This window comes from Festucalex cinctus, chromosome 4 (genome assembly GCF_051991245.1).
Source record: "Festucalex cinctus isolate MCC-2025b chromosome 4, RoL_Fcin_1.0, whole genome shotgun sequence".
In the NCBI taxonomy this organism is placed as follows: Eukaryota; Metazoa; Chordata; class Actinopteri; order Syngnathiformes; family Syngnathidae; genus Festucalex; species Festucalex cinctus.
The window spans coordinates 24,375,534-24,401,194 of record NC_135414.1 but is presented as its reverse complement, the minus strand read 5'-3'; the positions used below and the strand labels follow the sequence as shown (position 1 = coordinate 24,401,194).

Here is a 25,661-nt window from a genome sequence, read left to right as displayed (position 1 = left end):
TCTGCAGTGGACACATCATAGCTTAAAATAAAAAAATAAAAAAAATTCAATAATTTCTTTTGCAGTATTCCAGTTACTTCACAAAGATCGGGGAATATCAAAAATAAACATGATTGGACAATATTTTTTTTCCTGGTAGTCAGGAGGATATGAGCACTCTGTCCAACTGAACATAAAGCAAAGAGAAGTACTAACTTAAAACAAATGAATGCTAACACAATCAATGCAAAATAGCATAGATGGGCTAACGAGTGGCATCAGTTCAGGGTGTGGCCGTGGATTTGTCGCTAACCCAGTAGAATTTTTGTGTTTTATTTATCGTTTTGGCAGAGGTCCGCGCTCCACTGAGTGCTCTCGTATTTTCTTCTTTATAGCAGGGGACCACGTTTGTCCACAAGTTGCCATGGCATCCTCGTATAAGAGCTGGTGATTATTCCAACTGTATAGGCCTGCCCCTGTTGACCGCCATTCAGAGCAACGGGGAAATAAAAAGGCTAATGCGGAGGCTGTAATTTCATGTTGTCGCAGCCTATTGTGCAAAAGCCGAGGCCGCGTCTATTCTCTTCTCGTGTTGTGTGCAAATGCAAGGACGCCTCTACAGGCTTTATTATGTTGAGTAGAACCAGAGAGAATACATTTTCTCACAGGCACATCAGCATCTCATAAGTGAAGGAATGCTGAACAACCCTCCGAATAAATATTCTAATTCATTTATCTCAAACACGACACATGCTTGGAGCCTCATAGGCAGTGTCATATAATAACCATGAGCAGTCTGTAGTCAAAAATACTTTTGTCGTCTATAGCTTTTCTCTTTGAGGTTTATGTCTGTGGTAGTTGTATTTTCTGCCCACTTGACTTAGTTTTATGACCAATGCACTTATAATTATTTGTAATAATTATATGGTCCAAGAACCAGGCAGCGTGAAGGGCCTCCAGGAATTGCTGTGTATATTTTTATAGAAAAGTGGTTCTCGAAGTTTTTTCACCCAGTACCAACTTCTTCAAGTACCACCACCATGACAAGCTTTCAAATGCAGTAGTGTGACCGGTTTTCAATATTATGCACAGTTTATTAAACAGCAACACTGCCCTTAAATTGTACCACCTAAATAAAGCTTAAAAACAAACATGTAGCAACAAGGTCCTATTCTTGAAATGGAAGACAGGCATTGAGGTTTGAAGTGTCTGTCTGTCTGTCCATCTGAGATCCATCATTACAGATCATCATTATTAATTGGAAATTGAAACTTCGAATGTCTCTTTTAAGGAAATAACAGTAAAGGAGAGCACTGGAAGAGCAATGGAAAAAAAAAAATGTAGACATTTTTTTGTGCGTTGGGATGATGAGCAGCTGGGTAACCCCTCACCACCACCGCTCACTCCCACCCCACGAGTCTTCCCTTCTCTTCTGCTCCGTAGATGTAGCCTACACCTCCCTGAAGGGAGGACAAGCAGCGCGTGGCCTGAATGTAAAGTGTCACTAATGATGCCATGTGCTCCTTTGTGCACCCCAGTATGGCCTGTACTGATCTAACACAAGGACTGCACACACACACACAAAATCTGCCTTTGCAAAGATAATAATGCTCACTTTTGATTGACATTGCCAAAGAGGTGTTAATCCAGTGATTAGCATTGGATCACTGTTTATTTTCATTATTCCATCTTTGTGTGTCCCTGCAGACACACAAAACTCGCAAATTGTAACATGTTTTCTCCATACTGAGAGATAAGAGCAGATTATTTTTGCCACAGATCTTTATTGGATTTCACTGGATTGTGCGGTTCTGCCTAATGTTGTAGCCAGGGAATCAGGCTAAACGTCTCCCCACCCTCTTGGTGTAGAGTCAAACGATTATGCACACACCATGCAGCCACGAGCCAGAATCTACTCCCCATTTAGCCTGGAGCACGTTGACCTCATCAACACGAGACTCCTAAAGAAGGCTGACATCATGGACAATTGATCCACTGCATTAATATTAATCCACTTTTCCACACATTTTCTCCATGCTAATCCCTGATGTTTGATGGAACACATAAATGCATAAACGGACATCCAAAGTCAAACAGCCCGTTAATCATCATGTAGGATCCATCCATCCATCCATCCATCCATCCATCCATCCATCCATCTTGTTTACCCAGGGTCGGGTCAGAAGTTCGGATTTCTTTCTCCAGGTTGTCGTCCGTTTTTCACCCAAAGTCCACTCGGTGTGCCCTGACCAGATCCATAAATATATGAACTGGTTAGGTTCAATTTATACTCGTAAGAATTGGTACGTACAGTTAAATATTTTACACCTAAAATATTATCTATACAGTTAATATGGCTTTATGGTGGCAACATTTGGTGCCTGGAACAAATTAATGCACTTTTCATCATTTCCTATGGGCGAAGTTGAGAGGTTGCTGCATCCCCTCGACGTCACACTTACGAGTAACAATAAGGGAAACAGTATCCGGACCTTCCCTGCTGCGATGGCGTCAATGGAAGTCGGCCAGTGCTTGACATGAATGCTTCTCGGAAGTTTAATGCCTTTAACATTTAACTAGGCCCACTGTGGCCTGGCTGACATTTGCACTTGACCTGCACAGATTAAATACAAGTAACTGCATAGGGGGCCCCGTGTGGTTTACACATGCATTTCACTGGACCGGCTACAAGTTCAGCAAAGCAGTTTTCTCTTAGCAAAGTTACTGAATGCATCATAAAATCCTAATTATCAACTTGACTTACAACTCGCTTAAACTACGTAATGATTTGGCTTGCTTGAAATTTGGTGGTAACTCAACTTGACCTGCTTGAGCTTCTTTCACAGTAACTTGAGACTTGAAGGTTTTGACTTGTTTGTGATTTGCACATATTGTCGAGCTTATGGGTCTGTAACCTGTGGCTCTGGAACCATATGTCCCTCTTTCATGGCTTCTTGTTTATCTCTAAAAATATTAATAGAAATTATTTTTAGATAAAATATTATTTAAATTAATTTATGATTTAGATTAAATAAATAAATAAATAAATAAATAAATATTGAAAAACTGTTGGAGTCCAAATTTTTAAGTTGTCAGAAAAAGGGAGAATAAATGTAGATGATTTTTGGAATTAATTATTATTATTTTTTTTTAAGGTGACCAGAAAAGAAAATTACCATAAAATGCCCATGAAGTTGCCCAAAAATGTCAGAAATAAAAAATAAAAAAAAATGTCAAAAACAAAATGTTGAAAAAGTAACCATAACATTTCCAAAAACAAAACAAAGGCACAAAATTATCATAAAATGTATTTAGATTGCCAAAAAAGTCAGAAAATTAACTTTAAAAACATTAAAACAGGCAGAATATTTTTTTTTAAAGCAGAAAAGAAAATGTTTAAAAATTAACCTTAAAATGTCCAAAGAAAAAATACCGAAAATTACCATAAAATGTCTACAAAATTGCCAAAAATGTCAGAAAATTGCTAGCAAACACAGCAGGGAAAAAAGTAAAATAAATAAATAAATAAATAAATAAATAAATACATAAATAAATAAAGCAATAAAATGTCCAAAAAAGGAGTAAGAGAGGCAGAAAATTACCATATACCTATAACGTTGCCAAAAATATCAGAAATTTGACAGAATGACAGAAAAGTCTAAACAACAACAAAACAAAATCCAAAAACAGAAGACAAAAAAGAAAATGAATCTCAAAGTATTGGATGCTGCACATTTTTCTGTTATAGTGCAGCTCGAATTAGATTTTACGCCCTCAGTGCATTAGACTATCATTAACTAACTGTTTCGTTGCTCACAATGTTTAAATGTTTTGTGGCTTTGTCCTAAAATGGCTCTTTTGACAGTAAAGGTTGCTGACCCCTGGTCTAGCTGGTCTATGTGCGCCTGTTTTTCCACATCTGTATGAATATTTTTCCTCCCGGAAGCAAATGCCTTCCATCAGCGTTTTCCTCTTTTCTCTCATGTGCCTGGCATATAATCGTTCTCGTGGATGACTGGCTGCAGAGCTGATTAATCGGCTGGCTGGACACACTTTTGAGCCGGGGGAACAGCGGCGCGATTGTGTGACAGCGCGGCGGATTTGCGGAAGCGACTGACTGATCCAGGTGGCCGACTGTCGGCTGCCCCGGCTGGCTGACAAGCTCATCCGTTTGCTGTCGGAAAAGACCGGAATGATTGTAGAGTTTCAGCTCGTGTTGTTGGACAAGGAGAATTTTATTGGGATCAGCACGGTGCCTTGTGGTTAGCACCTAACAGTTCTGAGGTTTGTGCTGGTTGAATGTGAGTGTGAATGGCTTTAGATGCATTTAGATTGAAAACTCACTTGCTTGTTTTCATTCATTATGGACCACACTTGAGCTCAATGTTGAGGTTGGATCAGAGTTGTTTTTGTCTTGAAACCACAATCCCTTATAAGGCATGGGTCACATCTTTGGACTCATGGACCGTTCAGTCAATCTTGTTTTGAAAGATGATGGGAGTGCATGAAAGGGGTTAAGCCGATAAAGATGCTGATATTCCAGTCATAGTTTTTCCTCAGCATTATCTCCTAAGGTTACACCAGTGATTTGTCTGTCAAGGCCAACGTCAACAAAACAAAATGTTCCGCACGTGACCTCGGTTACAGTCAAGGATCTCCGTGAGACAAGTCCTTATTTGTCCCTGTTTCAATCTCTCTTAACACACGCGCTCTGACAACTCTGAGTCTGTCTGTCCCGGAACTAGACTGATTATCAAGCAAAGACTAAATAATGCCAGAACAAAGTAAGATCACGGAATAGAGCATGAAAAAGTTTTCTCCTCCAAAGATAAAACATTTGCGTTTAAAAAGATTACCAGTAGGTGACAATTTTGTCACTATTAACACCATGTAGGAAACTACCATTAAAGCGTGAACATTGTTCAGTAAGTGCTTTCCGCTCTGCTGTTATCAGTTTCACATCTGCTTTTGCTCTTAAAAGTGTGCCAGGACCTTGATGAATTACGCTTCCACTCAGCAAGAACAATGTGCTTTGTAAGTGTGCGGCACAATTTATACAAATGTTACATAAGATGTTGGAAATTCCTACTTATCAGACGATCAAAATAACAAGAAAAAGGTAGGCTGAATCTATGTTTTAAAACCGGCAACACGATGTACTAGTGACTACGTTTGCCTAACATGTCTGAGGTTCTGGGTTTGAATCTTGACTCAGCTACTTCTGTGTGATGTTTGCATGATCTCCCTGTGCTTGTGTTGGTTTTCTCCAGTACTCAGGTTTCCTTCCATATTAAAAAAAAACCATACATGTTAAGACTAAATTTGCCATACATGTGAATGTGAATGGTTGTTTTGCTATTTGTGCACTGCCATTGGCTAGTGATCAGTCCGATATGTACCTCGCCTCTCACCCAGATTATCATCCTCTTCTACTTCAAATTTATTTATTTTCTTTCAAATATTCAAGAATATGTTCCCTTTTCCTAAGAAAAATGTGACTAAATCTACTGTATATGGGAAGGCATTTACAAAGTTTTCCAGTATGATGCAACCGGAAAATTTCCTCAAGGTCTGACCCTCCTGTTTAAGTTCAAGTTGGATTATTTACTTTTACTTTATTTAATAAGTAAGAATTAGCTGTGAAATTGAAACTACACTCGTGTAGGCTACGGTATGAAACTGGAGTCAGCAGGCAATTAACCTCTCTTGGCTCCATACAAACTTGAGAAATATGCCCAAAATGACCTTGGGGAGATTTGTTATTAACACTGTGATCTGTACATTAATTCAACTCTGCTGGAACTGTGAGTTGCTCCATCCAGCTGCTTGCCCAAGTAATGTTCACGTCTGCTTGAGTTTATTTTACAAAAGTCTTCATCCTAAGTGATCACATTTTAGCAGGTTCACCAAAAGACGGCATCAGCGTTTGCATAGCTTTCAGGGAACACAAATACAAACAGACCCCCGTGCTCTCGTTTGGGGACGTGCTCCCGGAAAATCTGTCCGTCAATTTGGTGATGAAAGTAGCGGGTGCATCTTCATTTTCGTGATCTGATTGCCTGATGACCAGTCCGGGATGTATCCAACTTCTAAAATTAGCGTGTTTGTGAATTTGGTAGAGCGCAAACACCTAGGTAGGCAATCTGAACTTCTGCCGCATTGTATAGCACACCCCCGGCGAATCTTACAATTTGGTGATAAGAAGTCAAGTAGATTTTATCCATCCATCCATTTTCTTGACCGCTTATTCCTCACAAGGGTCGCGGGGGCTGCTGGCGCCTATCTCAGCTGGCTCTGGGCAGTAGGCGGGGGACACCCTGGACTGGTTGCCAACCAATCGCAGGGCACACACAGAGACGAACAACCATCCACACTCACACGCACACCTAGGGACAATTCGGAGCGCCCAATTAACCTGCCATGCATGTCTTTGGAATGTGGGAGGAGACCGGAGTACCCGGAGAAGACCCACGCGGGCACGGGGAGAACATGCAAACTCCACCCAGGATGGTCCGAGCCTAAATAAATAAATAAATATATATATATAAATATATATATATATATATATATATATATATATATATATATATATATATATATATATATATATATATATATATATATATATATATATATATATATATATATATATATATATATATATATACAATTTTAATTTAATCTTTTTTTATATAATTAATAAGTAAGTTAATAAGTACTGAAAAATAATATCTACAATGTCCAATCTTAATGGTTATTAAATGTTTAAGCACTAAGGTGCATGCAATGACATCTTGAAAATGAAAATGACATTATACTGAAGAGGCAACTGATGTTGGAGAGAACCAGAGTATTGCTCTGATGAAACAAGAGTACCAAAAGATTGAACCAGCTAAGGAAAACTTTATTCTTTTGGTTGGAAGAATCTAATGCCTTAGGCATCCATTTTGGTTCAAGTTTAGGTTACCAAATATGACTCCTAGAAAAGAGCAACTCATCTGAAGCTTATAACATTCTTCTTCTATCTTTTAAATGCATTTGTTTGCCATATGTCATGAAAAACACTTGATTCACTCCCGTTGAGCTTTTGATTCATTTTGACAACTCGCGGTCGTAGGAGTGTCGCATTGGTAGAATCGGACGAGCCTGTGCACCTTTCCTGATGAAAAGTCCTCCAGCTGCTCGGAGGCGAGCACACAAGTTACCGTTGTGTCCCCTGAGATGGAGAGAACGAGAGAGAGAAAAGAGAGCGAGAGGCCCGACTGGCCATAAGGTTGCCAAGGCAACAGGGAACAGTGTAGGCATGGTGGTGGCGGTGAAAGAGCTGACAGGGATGAGCGGCGACGCCAGGGGACACCTTTATGCATGAAGACACTGACTTTAAGAGGAGAAAGGGAGAAATATATATTTTAAACAAATTGAATTGTGCTATATATAGTGCTGCTTAGGTGCCGTCTCAAATCGAATGGCACAATGCTCAGGAATGGCGCTTGCGGGCAGTCACAGAGTATTTTATGCTAGCAGGTGAATCATGGGTTGGTCATTTCTTTTATTCCCGCTATATTCAATACAAATTCCGCAGCATTTTAAATGTGGTTACACTTGAAATTGTGTGAAATTATTCACGAGATTGGAACTAAAAAAAAAAAAAAAAACTCAGTTCATCTTAGATTGACTGTTACGCTTTTGGTTGTTAAGATTGGTTCCACTTCTGATACCTTATTGCTTTACGTCCTGAGAAAATGGTAAAAAAGGTCAAATTGGTGAGTAAAAGAAAAAAAAATCTCGAGAATACTAATGTTCTGGGTTATGGGGTGCTTTTACTATCCATTCATTTGTCAATTTTCTATAGTACTAATTTTTCCTTTTATAGTTGCAGTTGGTGTTAATTTCATCAGATGTTTTTAAATTTAGTCTTAGTTTTAGTCCAGTTTCAATCATGCTTGTTAGTTTTTATCATAGTTAGTCCAACCTCATCATGTTTTTATTTAGTCAACATTTCGTTGACTATAAATCTAGGATTTAAGTCTTTATTTTAGTCATAGAAAACATAATTTTATTCATCAAGATTTACTCAACAAAAACTGTCAATGTTTTAGTCTAGTGTTAGTAAGGCCAATCATTTTTACCACTGGCTGTTTTCATCACCAAATAATGTTGAACATTTTGGATCTAAAACTATTTCACATAAAAATTTCTCCCATGTATTGTGCCACATTACAGTGTCACTGTTACAAATTCAGATAATTTTCGTCTCATTTTTGTTCAAAAAGTAAAATGTCCATAGATTTTACTCCAGTTTTTATTAAGTAAATAAAATTTTCATTCTGTCTTCATTAGTCGATGAAAATGCTTTAAAAAAAAAAAAGTGTGTTGACGAAATTATTTTTGTTTAGTTTTTGTTCGCAAAATCAACACAACTTGCAGTTAACCTAGAACTTGTCTCAGCTGACTAGACCCTGACCTGGTCCTCAGTCATTTGCACTAGAGCCATGACATCACTGAGTGTGAACTGTAGCCACATTGGCTGCACCAAAGTCAGGTAAATGTGCTACCACACCATCTAATGTATTTGCTAGGCTAACAGGCAAATCTCGGAGGAGCTCTGTTGTGCCATTATTCTACTAGTCTACAAAGTTCACTTACCTTCTTTGCTTCTTGTGTTGACACAGTGGGCTCACTAGTCATTTGTCTCCAGCTGTCCTCTTATTTGCTTGTACTTGCCCCCACGCCTTGAAAAAAAAGCCCCACAACATTATTTCATCTTCCTGGCTGCCGGATGTCGCCATCAGCCGAAAAAAGGCGCAACATTCTTGGAGACGTCTCCCTTCAAATGTCCCAAAACATTCGTGACAAATGCTTTTGGACGGCTCTTTTACGTCATGGCTGCTAATGAATTACCCAGAAACCCTTGTTGACTTTACAAGCGGCGCCTTCCCAAAACAGCTTTGTTTTGTTTTGAAGCAGCTTCACTAGAATTAGGAAGATAAACAGTGACACCATGCTGTTTGTGTTTTGATTTAAGCGTTTGGATGCTAACATAACATGTGTAAATGCACTTACAAAAAAACGATGACAACATATTGTTGGCACTGCGATGATGCGTCATGCGCCGGCCTCTATTTCCTGCTGCGTGTTGGCATCATAATAAATAGGCACCTGTCAAGAATGCTACAGTGGAACAGCCTAAATTATTCACATCCATTAACACAGGCGCCCATTACACATTCGATTTGTTTAGGCAGCAAAATGTCTGCTAACGATCGATCCTAAACAGGAAGTGGAGAATATACAACATGAGCGATGAGGGCTCTATTTTAAACATGCTTTGTTATCCATTTTCACAATTTGAAACTGTTCCCAGTTGTCTTATTAACGTACATGTGACATGCTTTTGTCAAAAAGGATCAATAATTATAGGCCAATTTTTTTTTGTCTTGTTGAAATTAGCCCGTCTTGAGAAAGAGAGAGGCCTCATTGTATGGAAGTCAGCCAGCCTTCATCTTGCCCTCTAACCTACTGGGCCAATTAGGAGTATTGCTTTTGTTACCATGGTTGCAAGGGGCGGCTGCACTTGAAGCCCCAAATTCACTCTCATATATAAAATAGGTTTATTAAAAAAAAAAAGAAAAGAAAAGTGTTTGATCATTTCAGCATTATTGATGTGATTTCAACACTTGTTTTGAATTTAGACTTTGAAGCATGATACAGCAAGGAAGAAGTCAATACAACAATTGATCATAACGTGAACAAGTATACATTATGTTAACATGCAAGCACTTCTGCTTTGGCAGTATTGATTTCTCCATGGATCAATACTTAAGGGCGCCCCGTGGAAAATAACCTGTAACCATTGCGTGTTGAGGTGTTTTGATGTTCATGTGAATTTGTCAAGTTTCTTGGAATAGATAGACAGTCCATCACCTACACTTTTTTTGCAGGAAGTACAAATTTGATTAATGTTTCTAGAAGAATTTGAAAGACTTTTAAGCTTCATACTCTTACTTCTATTGCATACACCTGTATCATCAATGTTGCCATTTTGGACTGAAACTCACAAACCTTTACTAGTACTTGCGGCAAAAGAAGTTTTCTGCTATGTATATAGAATGCATTTTACTGCATTACAAAATAATCCATAATAGGTTTATGAAGACACCACATCAGTTATGTCCAAACTACATCCCGGGGGCCATTCGTGGCCCGCCGTTCAGTTTTTAATGGCCAGGTGGTATTTAATAAAAAATAACTTTTGATATATGCCTGCAGGGCTATTTAAAAAAAAAAAAAAAAAAAAAAAAAAAAAAAAAAGGAGGTGGGGCTGGCCAGCAATAGGAGTGTAGCTGTTGAAAATTAATAATAGTATATATATATATATATATATATATATATATATATATATATATATATATATATATATATATATATATATATATATATATATATATATATATATAATTTTTTTTTTTTTTTTCTCCCATGTCACTTTAGGGGCTCCGTAGTTTTACCCTAAGTTCAAGTAAAAATAAATTAAGACACACTGCACTACATTGCCCATACGTGTGAATGTGAGTGTGAATCTTTGCCATTATGTCCTGTAACCAGTCCAGGGTCACCCAAGGTCAGCTGGGATAAACTCCTGCTCCTGCAGAAGTGTTGTAGAAAATGGATGGAAGAATTCTGTGTAGGCATGAAAGGTGTTGCATGTGGTATTATCCTGACTTAGTTGCAGGCCTCTTGAGTTCATGCCCACTCAGTGTCGATCTGAATGCTTGTTTGTCTTCATATCCACCCTGTGATTGACTGGCGACCAGTCTAGTCCAAAATCAGATAGACAGCATAATTGGTTGAGAAAAAAAATAGATGGATGGTTGGATTGTATAACTAGAAAAGCCTTGACAGAGGTCTGTCCCAGTTATCTTGCAAACTGTAGCCATCTTGCTGTGTCTGCCTTCCACATCGCGACCTTGATGCGAGGCCTGGTGCGTAGACTCTTAACATTTAACCGCGAGAGCGAGACTTGCTTATCAGTATGTTTCCTGTGCGACTGCTGTCTCATTCTCGTGAGCCGGGGTGCTGGGATGACCCTGAGCTGTCATTGTTTTACTCCTGACACCCTTTCCTCCCAAAATTCTCTCCCCTCCCTTTTCCTTTTAGGCTCCACTAACAGGTGATGGCTGTATGCTCCTGCACAAAGCTTTTTCCACACCTGAAATGTCAGCGCCTTCTTTCCTAAGACGTCCATCAACGCTTGTTGAGGCTGACAAGAGAGCCATTAGGGCCTTGAAAAAGGGCGTTTTCGCCAATGTCCATCTGCTTTTCGCCTCTATTACATGTTGAAAGCTGTGCTTATTTACTGTCTCCCTGTGAATGGTTGTTAATCACAGCTCTGTGCAGGTGCATCATGACCATGTTTAATCATCCTGCAGGAAATATACAAGGACACACACACACATACACCTTCCCCCACCTCCTGCAGAACACAAGCGTTCCCCTCGCCCATGATGTAATGCTAGCAGACCCCTCCTCTGCCGTCTCTCGCACACCCTCTCCTTCCCTTTCGCCTCTTTCTATTGGTGGCTCCAGACTGCATCTGCTGGATCAGCACACACACATGCACTCACTTTACACACCGGTAAAAAGAGGAGGCTGAGGAGGGGGATTCCGCCGCCGCTGCAGCCTCCGATCACTCCACCTGGCTGCGGTGAGTCCCTCCTTTTTTTTTTTTGGGATACATGACAGCGGCCGGCGTGGTTCGCACTACAAGACAAAAGGATGCTTTTACTTTGTCATTTGGAGGGTTAATGAAGTGGAGTGAGGTTACTACAAGCGAGCGAGAGCACCGGTCTGGTGGTCGTGCATCACACTGAGTCAGCTTCTTGGCTCCTGCGTGTGCGTTAAAGTGGTTTTTAAAAGCTGGCGTGCGCTCAAGGCTGCTATCTAGGAGGGATGTCGGTCACCTTGCGGGGAGATAACGCACGCTGAGGATGCTGATGATGAAGCCGCGTTAAGTTCCCCACAAGGAGTGCAGTCATGTAGTTTGCTGTGAGTCCTGGCCAGCTGCACAATGAAGATGCATGGGCTACAAATAAAGCCCTGACACTGTCATTATGTGGAGGGTGTGCATGTGCGTGGACGTGGGTGACATATGCATTGCTCCTCCTTGTCCCTGAAGTGCACGGAGATCATTGACTCATTGGCTCAGTGGGATTTGAAAAGGGAAAATGAGTTATTTTATCCTGACCTCAACCTATAAATCCCACAAGAGCATAATTTGGTTACTTTTATTTTATTCTATTTATTTTCTATTTAAAAGTCATTTACCCTGTCATGACCTCAGACGTTAAATTCTGAAACAGCAGTGTTTGTACTTTGAATTCTAACAGTGGAATTTGTGGGGAAAAAAAATCAGTAGTAGTTTATCCATCCATCCATCCATCCATTTTCTTGACCGCTTATTCCTCACAAGGGTTGCGGGGGGTGCTGGAGCCTATCTCAGCTGGCTTTGGGCAGTAGCCAGGGGACACCCTGGACTGGTTGCCAGCCAGTCGCAGAGAATTATTTTATTTTATTTTATTTTATTTTATTTTATTTTATTTTATTTTATTTTATTTTATTTTATTATTATTTTTTAATTTAATTTAATTTAATTTAATTGTATTTAATTGTATTTTATTTTATTTGTGTGATTTTATTTTATTAGTCATTTATTTTGATCATGCCCTCACACTTCGATATTTTTAGAAGTCTTTAATTTTTATTTTTAATTAAGTTATTTATTTATTTAGTTATTTTTAAGTATTTTTTTTAAGCTTTTGAGTGCAAAATGTATTTATTTGTATGGCAAAAGTTGGTATTTTTATTTTGTTTATTTTTCACCTCATTATTTTCCAAATACTAGCAGTTATTTTAATTTTTTATGACCACATTTTTTTTCTCATATCCACAAACCAACTACAATGTAAGAAGAACCAACGCTTACTGTTTTATAATGGCGACAGTTTGATTTCTTTTCATTATTTCTGATGGGGAAATTTTTCATCAGCCTTCTGGAAAGTCTTCCATTCAACTTAAAAAAGCTCCGCTAAACTCTGAACCAGAATGATAATACTTTCACATCATGAAAAGTGTCCTGCCAGCACCACCAACATTACAGACCTCTTAAGTAAGTGATGGTTGGAAATTGGTGTTGCCATGGAAATGGCAGAGACGTAGTTATCCTTCTGATGGACAAAGGAACCGTCGACCATTTTGCAGCTATTACTTTAAAGTTAATTGGATCCATATCGCTTCTTAAAAGGAGACTATTATGACTTTTTCATAATTTATGTAAATAAGCTAAGTTACCTAGCAGTAGTGAGCAAATGTAGAAGGGCTCACTCGCAGGTTCAGAAGGGGCCAACTGGAAGACTGAGACACAACTATCGGTATACAAGCAATGAAAAAGCCATTTTCTTCAATAACATGTCCCTTTTAAGATGATCTCTCCACTTTATGTGGTTGGCATTGATTTTCCCCAGTGAGTGGATCCATCATTTCAAAGAGCTATCAAGTCAATCTGCAGAGAAGTTTTATCCAGCTGCAGCAGCAACAACGCTCTATTCGCCACGCCGGATAATCAGCGTGCTGCTCTTCAATTAACCAGCAAACAAATTAGCTTGGCTGCGCCTTTCAACGCACTCATTATTGCCAGTGATTGCAACCATCATCATCATCATCATCATCATCATCATCATCATCATCATCATCGTCATCATCATCATCATCATCATCATCATCATCATCCCATAGTGGTGCCAAAAATATCAAAGCACTTATTTTTTTTTTGATGGGGGGGGGGGACAAAGCAACAGAGGTGGGGAAGATTACCTTGATTGCAGGGATGTAGTTGTGAGGCAGTGGTTGTAAAGATTTATTTTTTTTTTTGTATCACAGACTGGTTCAATGTAGAGTATTTTGAATAAAAGGCCCAGAAACAAAAAAAAAATATATATATATTAAAATTACAGGGTACCATTACACAGAATAGGCTACAGTTAATTAATTAGTCATTAGAGGGAGCTCAGTGCTTGTTTCTCTTCCACAAAGCATCCCATCTTGGTGTAAGAAGAGATAACGATGTGCTAATTTTGTTTTGGTCGCCATCAATGCAGAAAATCCTTCTTCACAAAGATAGGATGTTGAAAATGGAAGCAAGGAATTCTGTGCTTTCCTGGACTTTTTCTGGATTTTAATCCACTATATGAAATCACTATTCCTCCATTAAAATGTAATACATGCAATTAAAGAAAATATTGCATTGCTCGAGTGCTTGTATGTTTACTTTTTACAACCATCACGTGAGCAAGACAATTTATGTGCGCAAAAGGATGCACCTGATTTTCAAAATGAAACTGTTTTCATATTCTGATGATCAATCACATATTTTTTTTTTTCCAGTCAGCGCCAAATGGCCCACGAGCCAGTAGTGAGGACAGCTGTTGTACAGGACGTACAGTGATTAGACTGCAAATACAAACTAATAAAGCAACAGGAAATGGGTGCTGTCGGCTCCTCGGAAGGTTAACGTGTGCTCTTGCTGAGAAGCTTCATTGATTTCTGACCGCTTTGAGTCCCGTTACAGTCCGTAGGAGACGCAATGTCTCCATGGTGACCTTTTAAAAGTAGCACCAACACTTGATATTGCCTCTGCACTTCGCTGGACTCGCACTGGAAGAGTTGCAATCATCCATCCATCCAGTTTCTGTAAGTGCTTGTCCTCATTAGGGTCACGGGTGAGGTGGAGCCCGTCTCAGTTGACTTTGGGCAAGAAGCCGCGTTGACCCTGGATTAGTTGCCAGCCAATTGCTAGACCAATTCAAATTCACATCCTCACCTAGTGTCTTCAATGAACCCATACAAGCACAGGACAAAATGGAAATTCCACACCTGAGATTCAAACCCACAAGCTGAAAACCGTGAGGCAGACCTATTAATCTCTAGTCCATTTTGCTGTCTCTGCTGCCTTCAAGTACGGAAAATATGACTGAGCTCACTTAGGTCCTGGCCAAGCAGCTGTTGAACCAGTTTTGACAATATGGATGTTCCAATCACCTTGATGAGTCGTTCAGCCTGTTTAATTGTATTAACGCTGTGAGGATTTAAGCTTGCTTCCACATGGTTTAACGTTCAACCAAGGCTTTTATCTTTGATGGCTTTTTGGCGCTAAAGGGAGACGCCACGACTACAGTATATACTCAACATGTGACAATGTGGGGCCCACTTCTGGAAAAAGCTAACGGAAAAGTCCATCCTGGAATCTCTGTTCCATAAGTGGATAAGTGGACGACCTCAGCTTCCTCAGCATGCTCGTGTTGGACAAATTCAAAATCAATAAGGCTCTTGCTTTGACGTAAGAGTGGAAATTTGAAGAAGACTGTTTGAAACTGCGTTCTCGTCGATTGATGAAGTCTAAAGATATTGGGTCAGCTATTCCTTAAAAAGGGCTATGTTATGGAACTTTTACCATGTAAGTGCTTGTATACAAATAGCTGGTTCTCTGGTTCAAGTTTCAAATCAAACAACCAAGTAATCTTTTATCAGCTGCCCATTTATGAAAATGTTTATTTGAATGAGTCACAATTTGGCTAATTTAAACAATCGCCCCCACACAGTTTCTCCGCCCGTGTGACTTGTAGTTAAGAAAAGCAATGAATGTTTGAGGCGGTTCTGTGAAAACTGTCAGAAAGAGCCCTGGAAGAAACTTTGACATCAGCCACATCAGACCATCTACATTGAATTCTACCCCTAATCAATAAGGTTCTTGTTAATTAATCATTCATCCTATCAGGTTCCACTGATCAGTTGAGAAGTGGCATTCTGTTGCAGAACGAGATCAGAATCAAACAAAGAAAATAGAAATTCTCGTCGATGATGACCAAAACTTCCAAAATAAAAAATGAATAAATAAATGAATAAAAGTTCAAATGAAAAGGGATATAAAATATATATATATATATATATATATATATATATATATATATATATATATATATATATATATATACATACCTAAACAAAGAAATAAAGTGAAAATAAATAAAAGAATATAAAATGATTCAGAAAATGAAAAGAAATATAAAAATAAATGTTGAAATAAATACAAAAATACCTGACAGAATGTCTGCAGCATGAAATAAATAAATATGAGAGCAGAGCATTTTTGTTGATTGATATTTAATTCTATTTATATATTTTTGTATTTATTTTGACATTAATTTTTATATTTATTTTTTATTTTTTTGAATATCGTTTTTTTTATTTTTTTATTTTTTTTTACTTTATTTATTTAGGGATATATATGTTTTTTTTTATTTTTTTTATTTTTTACTTTATTTATTTAGGGATATATATGGGTTTTTTTTTATTTGAATTTATATTTATTTTTTGTGTTTAATTTTTAATTTACAATTTTTATATGCATTTTTATTTACACTTTTATTGATGTATTTATTTATTTTGTCATTTATTTATTTGTAATTTTGCCAGTTTTGGTCCTCCATACTAATCGTCACATCAGTCTGCATATTTACAAAGTCATTAATGCATCGTAAATGCCTGCCGGCTTTCTGTCCTCCACACTAACTCCCCTGCCACAGCCCACCCCCGCCATCCTCCTAGTGTGCAGCTGTGCAGGACCTTGACCCCTGCCCCTTTACCCAGGCTGCGAAGCCGCAAAGAAAGTGGGAATAAACGTCTAAATAAATGTAATGTATTCATGGCAGTCTCATTAGAGCCTACACATGGCTGATGTCATGTCACGCCAGTCTCGGGGGCATGAACATATTAAGATGGAGATAATTCATATGAATGCCACACGTCCCACCGGGCCAGATATTGTCTTTTATTGCTGATGGAAGATGAAGAGAGGAAGGGCTGCTAGTTTTGCATCAGCAGGCGAAACGCTGCCAGATGGCTTTTGGTCATCATTTCACTTTGGTGTGGTTTTTTTACTCTCTTTGTTCACTGACCACATGACATCTGCACAGCAATAACTTCATTAAGTGTGAGCCTCCTGGCACGTCCCAATTAAACATAACTGTTCAAAGATTGGTGTTAATGAATCTACTGGATGAAAATCCAACATGGTTGCTAAATTGTTACCATGTGCAGTGATGTGTCAAAGTTTTCCGGTTCTGGGTCCTCCTGTGGAGTTTGTATGTTCTTCCTGTGCTTGTGTGGGATTCCTCCTGGTCCTCTGATTTCCTCCCACATTCCAAAAACATACATGTTATGGTCATTAGAGACTCGAAAATAGGGGGTGTCCAAAGTTCCGCACAGGGGGCATTTGCAATCCATTGCACGTTTTATTTGGCCCGCTTACTCTAATAAAAAGATAACATCATGGCCCACATCAGAAGAAACATTTTTTTTTTAATTATTATTATTTAAAAAGTTGAATGATCTCACACTTTTTCAAAATTAAAAATTAATTTAATTAAAATAAAATAAAAATGTTTTGTTAAGATTACATAAAAATGTAAAAATGAAAACAAAATAAGATTGGAAAAATGTGTTTTATTTTAAAATATGAAAACACATTTTTGAATGTTACAATATATCACACTAATACATCTTTCACCAAGAAGAAGACAAAGTGAGTGTTAAAGATGAGAGCTGAGATTTGACAAGCATACAGTGTATACCATATTTCCTGTAATTTACTTTAATGACAATATATAATGATAATTTGAATCCATTCTAATTGACACCGTTCCCCAATTATTCCGTGGATATATCATCCACACCTCAAATGCATGTCTCCTCATTACCCTTGGGAATTAGGCAATTGGGTGAATGTAATTGCTTTTACAATGATTGATGTCATGGTTGACATTAAGCAGGCATATATTCTCATAAAATGAATTCTATGTTGCACTTTTTAAGATGTTTCAATCCATCCATCTGTTCATTGTCTCTCTGTCTTTCTCTCGTTTGCTTTTAAAATAATATAAAACCGTTTTTATAAGCAACCTAAAACTAATGCTAAAACTAATAAAAAATAAATAAAATAAAGTGGAAAAACAAAACAAATACTAATAAAAACTAACACTCACACCTAGAGTCTTCAATGAGCAAGAATGTTTTTCAAATCCGGGAGGAATCCAGAGTACCCAGAGGAAAACATTCTTTTAGGTGAAAGTTCTCCAAATTTTCTGTCTCTCTGCCTTTCTCCTGACTCAGAGGGGTTAAAGGTTATCAGACACTGGTTGAGTCATGTCATGTACTCATGACTTTGTAGTATGTCAGCATCTTCAGCCCCCTTCTGAATGCCTTGATGAAGACATTGACGCACAACACTTCACCAAATCCAGTGTGACAAAGAGCGCTTGTCATGTACTTAACCCCAATAAAATCTGACCTGATATGAATAGCTGCAGTGTAGTCGGCTCGGCGGTGCGTTCTCTTGTCTTGATAACGAGGGTTGGGGTGTTTTTTGAGCATGGCGGCAGATTGAGAGTGATGTGTTCAACAATGGCGCCGCTGTCAAACGTAAACTTCGACAAAGTGGAGGCCACATTTTTCTTATCACAGGATTGAGATATGGATGCAGAGCAACTCTGCTAGCATCTGACATCCTTTACTTTCTTTTTAAAAGAAGATTTAAACACGGACACAAACACAGCAGAATAACGCAACATGTTAGCATCATGTTAGCACTGACGCTAGCATTAACAACAAGAGATGTCCTGGCTGGTTCATCAACTTTGTAGACCTCTAAGGTGAGCTGAGGTTGTGTTTGCATTCTGAAACTCATAGTTTGAGGTCCAAATGCCACATATTGCTTCTTCAATGAACACAATGAGTATGTTGTATCACAGAACATACAGCTTTGATTCCACTTTTGAGAAATGTTCGTCATTGCATTTTCCTACAAAGCAAAGCGACAAATGGTGTTGTTTCAAGCAGAGGAGCTTTACTGGTGTTAAAGCATATTGGAGATGACTACAGTGTGACAAGCGCAACGTGACATTTTAGTCTTTTTTGCAGCAGTGAAAGGAGATTACATGAATGGCTGCGTCCGCCTGTGTTCATGTCTTTGCCTTTGCCCGTAATCCTCTGTAATGCTCTTTGTGCCGGACGCTCGCGGCTCTCCTTCATTGTTCTACTTGGCTGCAGAGCACAGCAGAAGAATAAGAAGAACAAGAAGCAGTGACTTGCTCATAGCCAAAACATATAAAGAGTAAAGACAACTTTGCCTGGGAGAAATATGGTTTGACATACAACTTAGTCTGGTATGTCAAACCAAGTTTAATCCGGAATTAGTCCAGATTTTTCATTTAAAAGTAATTATTTAAAAAAAAAAAAACTATTTTTTTTTTTAATTTATAGTAAATATTAAATTACTTAAAATAAATCCAACTGGTGCGAATGCAGATTTTGGTGTGAATCCACATTATATGTAGAAAAAAAAAAATCAAAAATACCTGTCAAATCATTCCCACTTCAAAACATTTCTATCCCATTTGTAATTAGGGTCAGAATCTGGAATATCCAAATGCAGCTATTCAACATTTTTGGTGTAAACAGACATGCAATAAAATATCCAAAAATAATCTCACATATAATGTCAAACTGAAACTGATCCTGGTATGATTCCACACATTTATGACATCATGAAAAGAAAAAAAATGTCCATCTTCTATATAGTGCAAAAATACAAAACAACTAAATCATTTCAACAAAATTGGCAAGGATCAGAATCAGAAACATGTGAAACCGGATCTGATCCAAATTTTGGTGTAAATTCACACAAAGAAAAGTACAGTAGCAGATACATTTAATTTGAACACAATTGACTTGGTGTATGGATCTAATATGGATAATAATACCCCAAATCTTGTTTAATTCGAACACTTGTTGATACATGAATGCAGGGACAGAAGCTATAAAAACAAATCAAGGTACATCCAGATGTGATCCAGATGTTGATGTGAATTAACAGTTATGTCATAAAAAGTGTTTGTTTTTCCTTCTAAAATCTTTGATTTACAGTATTTCCCAAACTTGGTTAGCTCTCACTCCATTTGAATAAGGTAAAACCAAGTTTAATCTGGATCAGTTCCAGATTGCCCCAAAGCAAACCAAAGTGGATGTCACGGGTGACAAAATATAGTCGAGTATTTGTTTTGACTCTATTGATAGTTTGAGGACTCCCGAGTGGCGAGTGACGTCACGGCAGGCAGGCACACAGGGCAGGCAGCATGTGGGCGGAGCTTGAAGTTTTGCAGCCGCTGTTGAAACACATACTACAAACACAAGCAGAGTGGACTTCGTTTGAGTGACACGTCAATGCGAGGAGCAGCGTAGAGTGGATTTAAATCTGATCTCTTTTTACTTTTTTCCTTCTTTTCAGCACCTCAGACTTCTGCCACCATTGGATCTTTTTCACGGATGTGTGTATTTTTTTTAAAATTGCATTTAGCAGCCAAGAGTGGTGAGTAACAATATTTTTTTCTGTGTACGCGGAGCTTTTTTTTTAATCGTGCAGTGATTTGTTTCTTTTCTCTTTTTATTTCCTTTTTCTTCTTTTTTTTTTTTTTTTTTGCTGTCTTAGTCCGCTACAAATCCTTTGCAATGAGCAATTCAATTTCAAGCATTTTATGTTGACCTTAGTCTTACAAGAGATGTGCAAAGATGTTGCTGTTGACCAAATCAATGTTAAAAATTACACACTGTAGAAAAATAAGAGAATCTTAAAGCCTTGTTCTTCGTTTTTTTAAATTTTTATATCATTAACTTTTGAGACATCATGAAATTGTAAATCAGGATCCGATCCAGATTAAACTTATTTTGATTTTGCAGCATTTTACCCTGCACATAGGTAGAGTAAATGGCTTTTTAGGATGTAACTGAGAGTAATGTGTTTTGCACAGATTAAAAGTGTAACATTTTGCGTTTTCATGACAAAATCAATATGCATTAAATTCAGGACACAGACAGAGTTTAAACTTACCTGCAAACACAGTAAATTGTGTGCAAACTGTTTATTGCACAGTTGAAAAGCAAGGGATTTTTCAATCTTACCTTTGCCACCAATGTAGGCGATTACAGAAACAGCCAGAACTTTAATTTAACGTTTTAATTGTTGCAAATAACATTAGAAAATTAAAAAGTAAGACATTTATTTATTTATTTATTTATTTATTTATTTATTTAATCAATTTTATGTCTCCAGTTTCATGACATTATCGCCTTGTGGGTTCACATCATCTATCAATTCCAGATTAAACGTTGCTTGGATGCATCTGAGGCTGCCTATAGACAATTGTGCTTTAATCTGAAATAGATATGATTACTTTTGCAGTTTAAAAGACCATTTTTGTCATTTTTAACATTGTCATATGGGCTGGTTCACACCAAAATCTGGATCAAATCCAGATTACCAATGCAATGGAAAGTGCAAGTCTGTTTCAACATCTGACATGTCAAAAATAACTATTATCGCACCCTTTAATCCTGGCCGAAGTTCAACAATGAACAAATCTATGTTATAGTTTAGTCAATGCCGATGCTTAGTGGTGGCACATCTGCCTCACAGACCTGAGGTTCTGGGTTCAAATCTCATCTCAGGCCTTCCTTTGTGGGATTCTCGTTGTTTTTCACTGCTTTCCAAGGTTCACTAAAGACTCGCGCATTAAGAATCTAAATTCACCATTGGTGTAAATGTTCCCACCAAATTGTTTCTCAATATAAATTGAACAATTTAACTCCTGATTTCAAATTGTATTTGATTTCAGGGGCAAATGTGCATATGTGTTGATATGATGGGGCGTACCCTGTCTCTTTCCCAAAATCAGCGTGGTTAGACTCCAGCGAAAAAGACAAATCATGCACGGAAGATTTCACAAAACTTCAGGGTGTGACTTTAAGCTACTCTTGTGTAACATTTCATCACAAACTTCACTTTTTATTCCCCTGTGAAGAAAGAGGAAACGGCTTTGCTGCATTAATCATGTGGATGAGTCGCTGATTGTGACATCACACAGAGGATGATGATGATGACGATGATGAAATCAGACCTTCAGACGACCGAATGTGCAGCGCGATAGCCTATCAGTGAGCTTGAACACTCGTCTTCCTTCATTTTACTGCAAACCAAAATCTGCAGGAAGCAGTATTCCTTGAAACACTTATGGCCTCCTCCTCCTCTTCCGCATCCTCCTCCTTTTGCTGAAAGAAAAAAACACACACACACACACACACACATGGGATCCCCACCCACCCACACAATCACACACACATTCAAACACTGAAAACAAACATGCATGCTCCACCCACAGCTCCGCATGGAATGGTCAGCATGTGGAGACCAGAGCGGAGAGACTTTTTAACAAAACCTCATGATGGCCCAGTGGTCTCTGAAAATTAGGTAAGGGGCCAGGTAGGGTAGCGAGGCTGCGTGTGACTGTCTGGGCGTGAGCTGTGGCTGACAGCAGTTCCTATGTGAGTGTGCACTTTGTGTTTGTTTTTCTCGTCTTGCTTAAATCAAGTTGTTTTACTGCTTTATTTTGTTTATTTTATTTCTTCAAAATGATACCAGTATGACTCTTGAGTACTCGCCGATATGGAGCACTGATAGCACTAGTATTTATGATCCGCCCACGCTCTGATTGTTACAGCAATTCGAAGCATACTGTGTATATGTTGGGGGTGGCATTTAATGGAGGTGTATGGTTGTCAGAACTTAGAGCCAGTATCAATTTGAACAAGGCTGAGATGGAAATCTATTATGCAACAAGCTACTCTCTCTCCAGAGACGAATTCCTGTCTCCTCTTTTTTTTTTTTTTTTTGCTTCTCTGTTTTGAAACTAGTGCAGGGAAAAAGATAAAACTCTCACTTTGCGATGAAAAACAGCTGGTCCGGAATGTGTTTCTATGAAAATCCACTCCTTTAGCCCTTTCAAAACTATCTGATTTACTATGTTTTTTTCTATTGCAAAACACAGCCATCATATTGTGCTACAGCAGCTGTCATTCAGAACAATACATAGCAGCAGATGCTTATTAGACAAAAAAAAGCATTTTAAAAAAGCTGATTATTCTCAATTTCACAGTTTAAGATTCATTCATTTATTCATTGTGGCCGGTTATTATCTGTGGCCTCTATCAGTCACTGGTGCCAGGAGGGAGCACCTCATTTTGACTTATGACTTCCTTTATTGGCAGCTAACAAAAAAACAGGACCACTACCTGATAGCTAACAAAGCAGAGGAGCCTCAGCTGGTGTGTTTGAAACCTGCCAGAAAGCTTAGGGTGAACAGAATAGCAGCAATCTAGAGTAAGTGCTCAGGCTGACTTGATTTAGCCGTGGATGAGCTTGATAATCATGTGGATTAATCGTGTCCTGAGGCAATTTGGGCAAAATGGAGTGCACGACTTGGCTGGTTTGAAAGAAGTCCAACATGATGTGAATGATGAGAGGTTGAGATTCATCAATGATTCATTCTTCTTTTGCTCAGTATGAGGCAACAGGAGTTCAGACCATTCAGAGAGAACTTACCTATTGATTAAATTGATAATTCATGTGAACTCCTGAGCTAAGATTCAAACCCAGGAGATCTTTGGCTATGAGTTGTGCCCTCAGGGATATGAGCCACACAACTTTTTGATATACGAACAGTCCACCGGTTTTTATTTATTTATTTATTATTATTATTATTATTATTATTATTATTATTATTATTATTATTATTATTATTATTATTATATATTTTTTTCTTTGACTTGCGAGCAAAAATGTGCGCTTTTATAACTACTTTTAATCGTAATTAATCACGACTTGAATAGTTAACTCATGATTAATTGCAAATTTTATCTGTTTTAAATGTACAATAAAATGTACAATAAGTTTCCAGACTCTTGTTAACATAAAAGTGGGAAAAAAAAATTAAATAGAAATATGGCTGCATCTTTTAGTCGATACAGTAATGTCATAATAAATCATAAAATTGAGTTAAAATTAAAAGTTGTACTGTACTGTACTGTAATGTAAAATAAAAACACGTGTGATATTGATTTGTGTTGTTCATTTTTCTGCCACTAGATAGCATAATTGCATTTGTGAGACGGTGAGAGCTCAGTGAAGTTTTCTTTTCATATTAAGAGCTATATAACTTTAACATGAAGTATCTTGTGAAATTCTGCACATTTTTTAAATTGTAAAATGCAACTTGACCTAATTCTATACAAATATATGCATTATTCTTGAATTTAACACACAAATATTGACACCCCTTTATAACTCAACTCACTTCACAACAAGCAGCAGTTTGACAAATACTAAACAATTCAGAAAAGGGGCTTTAAGCTATTTAAATTCCATTCCCATTTGAAGTTTGAGTACTACTTCCTGGAAACAACAAGTCACCCATTTTCTGTAGCATTTGTTGTCATTAGTTAGCCTAGCATGCTTACTCCACACAGAAAAGGCCTGAGCTGAGATTTGAACCCAAAACCTCCCAATTGTGAGGCATACACGCTACACTGAGCATTCATGTCTTAGTAAAAGTTTGCTGCACTCCTACTGGATCTCAACGGATTGTGCAGCTCTACTGTACTGTACTGACAAGTACATGATGCCCTTTTAAGACCTTTTGTCTGGCTTGTCAAAAGCGGTAATGAAATGAGTCGTCACGTTGCTGAAACTGCAGGGATTTAATGGCTTCCTTCCAACAACCGACTTGAAGTCATGAGATTGCCGGTCTGCTGTGGCTAGCCATGTATTTACAGTTGCTTCCATGTGGCCTAATCAGCACAGTGACCTCACGGAAGCCTCGTTGTGTAATTGCGTGAGTGTTACTTTGATCGCATCATGCACCACTCGCATCGTCACGCAGGTGGATCATGATCCACTGCGGCGTCTACAAGCTTGTAAACAACAAGATGCAAGAGTATATCACATGCAGTTTGGGTAAACATCTTTCCCCAGCAGAATTAAACTCTTACTTTGCCGATCACATGGCAACATATAAAAAGATGATAATGCAAGCCTAATTCCAATGGAGTTTTGTGTAAATAAAAATAGAATGCAGTGATTTGCAAATCTTTTTCAACCATATTATTATATTCGATTGATTTTGTAATTTATCGTTCATGATCTCATTAAAAGATTCAGAGAATGTCAGAATCTAAGTAGCTCTTTTTGTATTTATGCGTTTGACTCTTTGTTCCTTTCAATAAATGGCTAATTGTGCCTATGTGTCTCTTAATGAGAGATATTTTTTTTCTGCACTTCACTCGAGTGGCAGCAGATCTGAGGAAAATGTAATCAAATGTAAGAGATTAGCATTGCAGCCTTTGTAGAAGTGGACCGCATGTCTTCATGAGTGTAATGACACTGAAGTCCTCTAAGGGAAACGGTGCATGTACTTGGCCTTTTCCAAACAGTTTCTGTCGTGTCACGCCACTTCAAATGGGTCACAACGCTAAACGCAGAGTCACGTAAACAAAGGAGATTAGTTTAATCGACTTTCCTCCTAGTTCTGAGACTAATAGCGGCCATTTTTAAATGCCATTAAAGGATTTTCTGGTAAGTGCGAAGCAGTTTGTGTAAGAGGTGCCGTGGTCAAGTGGTGACTGTGGGGAATTACGAAACGCAGCCCATTAATTATACTTTGCACTTTTACTGAAAATGATCGCCG

The 25,661-nt window shown here is 38.1% G+C and overlaps 1 protein-coding gene across 2 annotated transcripts in view; it reads left to right on the top strand.

Annotated features, from left to right (window-relative positions):
• Window positions 1–11,564: 11,564 nt before the first annotated feature.
• LOC144017863 (semaphorin-4B-like) overlaps window positions 11,565–25,661 on the top strand; it is a 58,453-nt gene continuing 44,356 nt past the window's right edge. The window contains exons 1-2 of one of the 2 annotated variants that reach the window (XM_077519819.1): window positions 11,620–11,683; window positions 20,375–20,455. The gene's annotated coding sequence lies outside the window, so the exon portion shown is untranslated. Of the gene's footprint in view, window positions 11,684–20,374; window positions 20,456–25,661 lie in introns of both variants that reach the window. The other variant, XM_077519821.1, reaches the window with a different exon arrangement.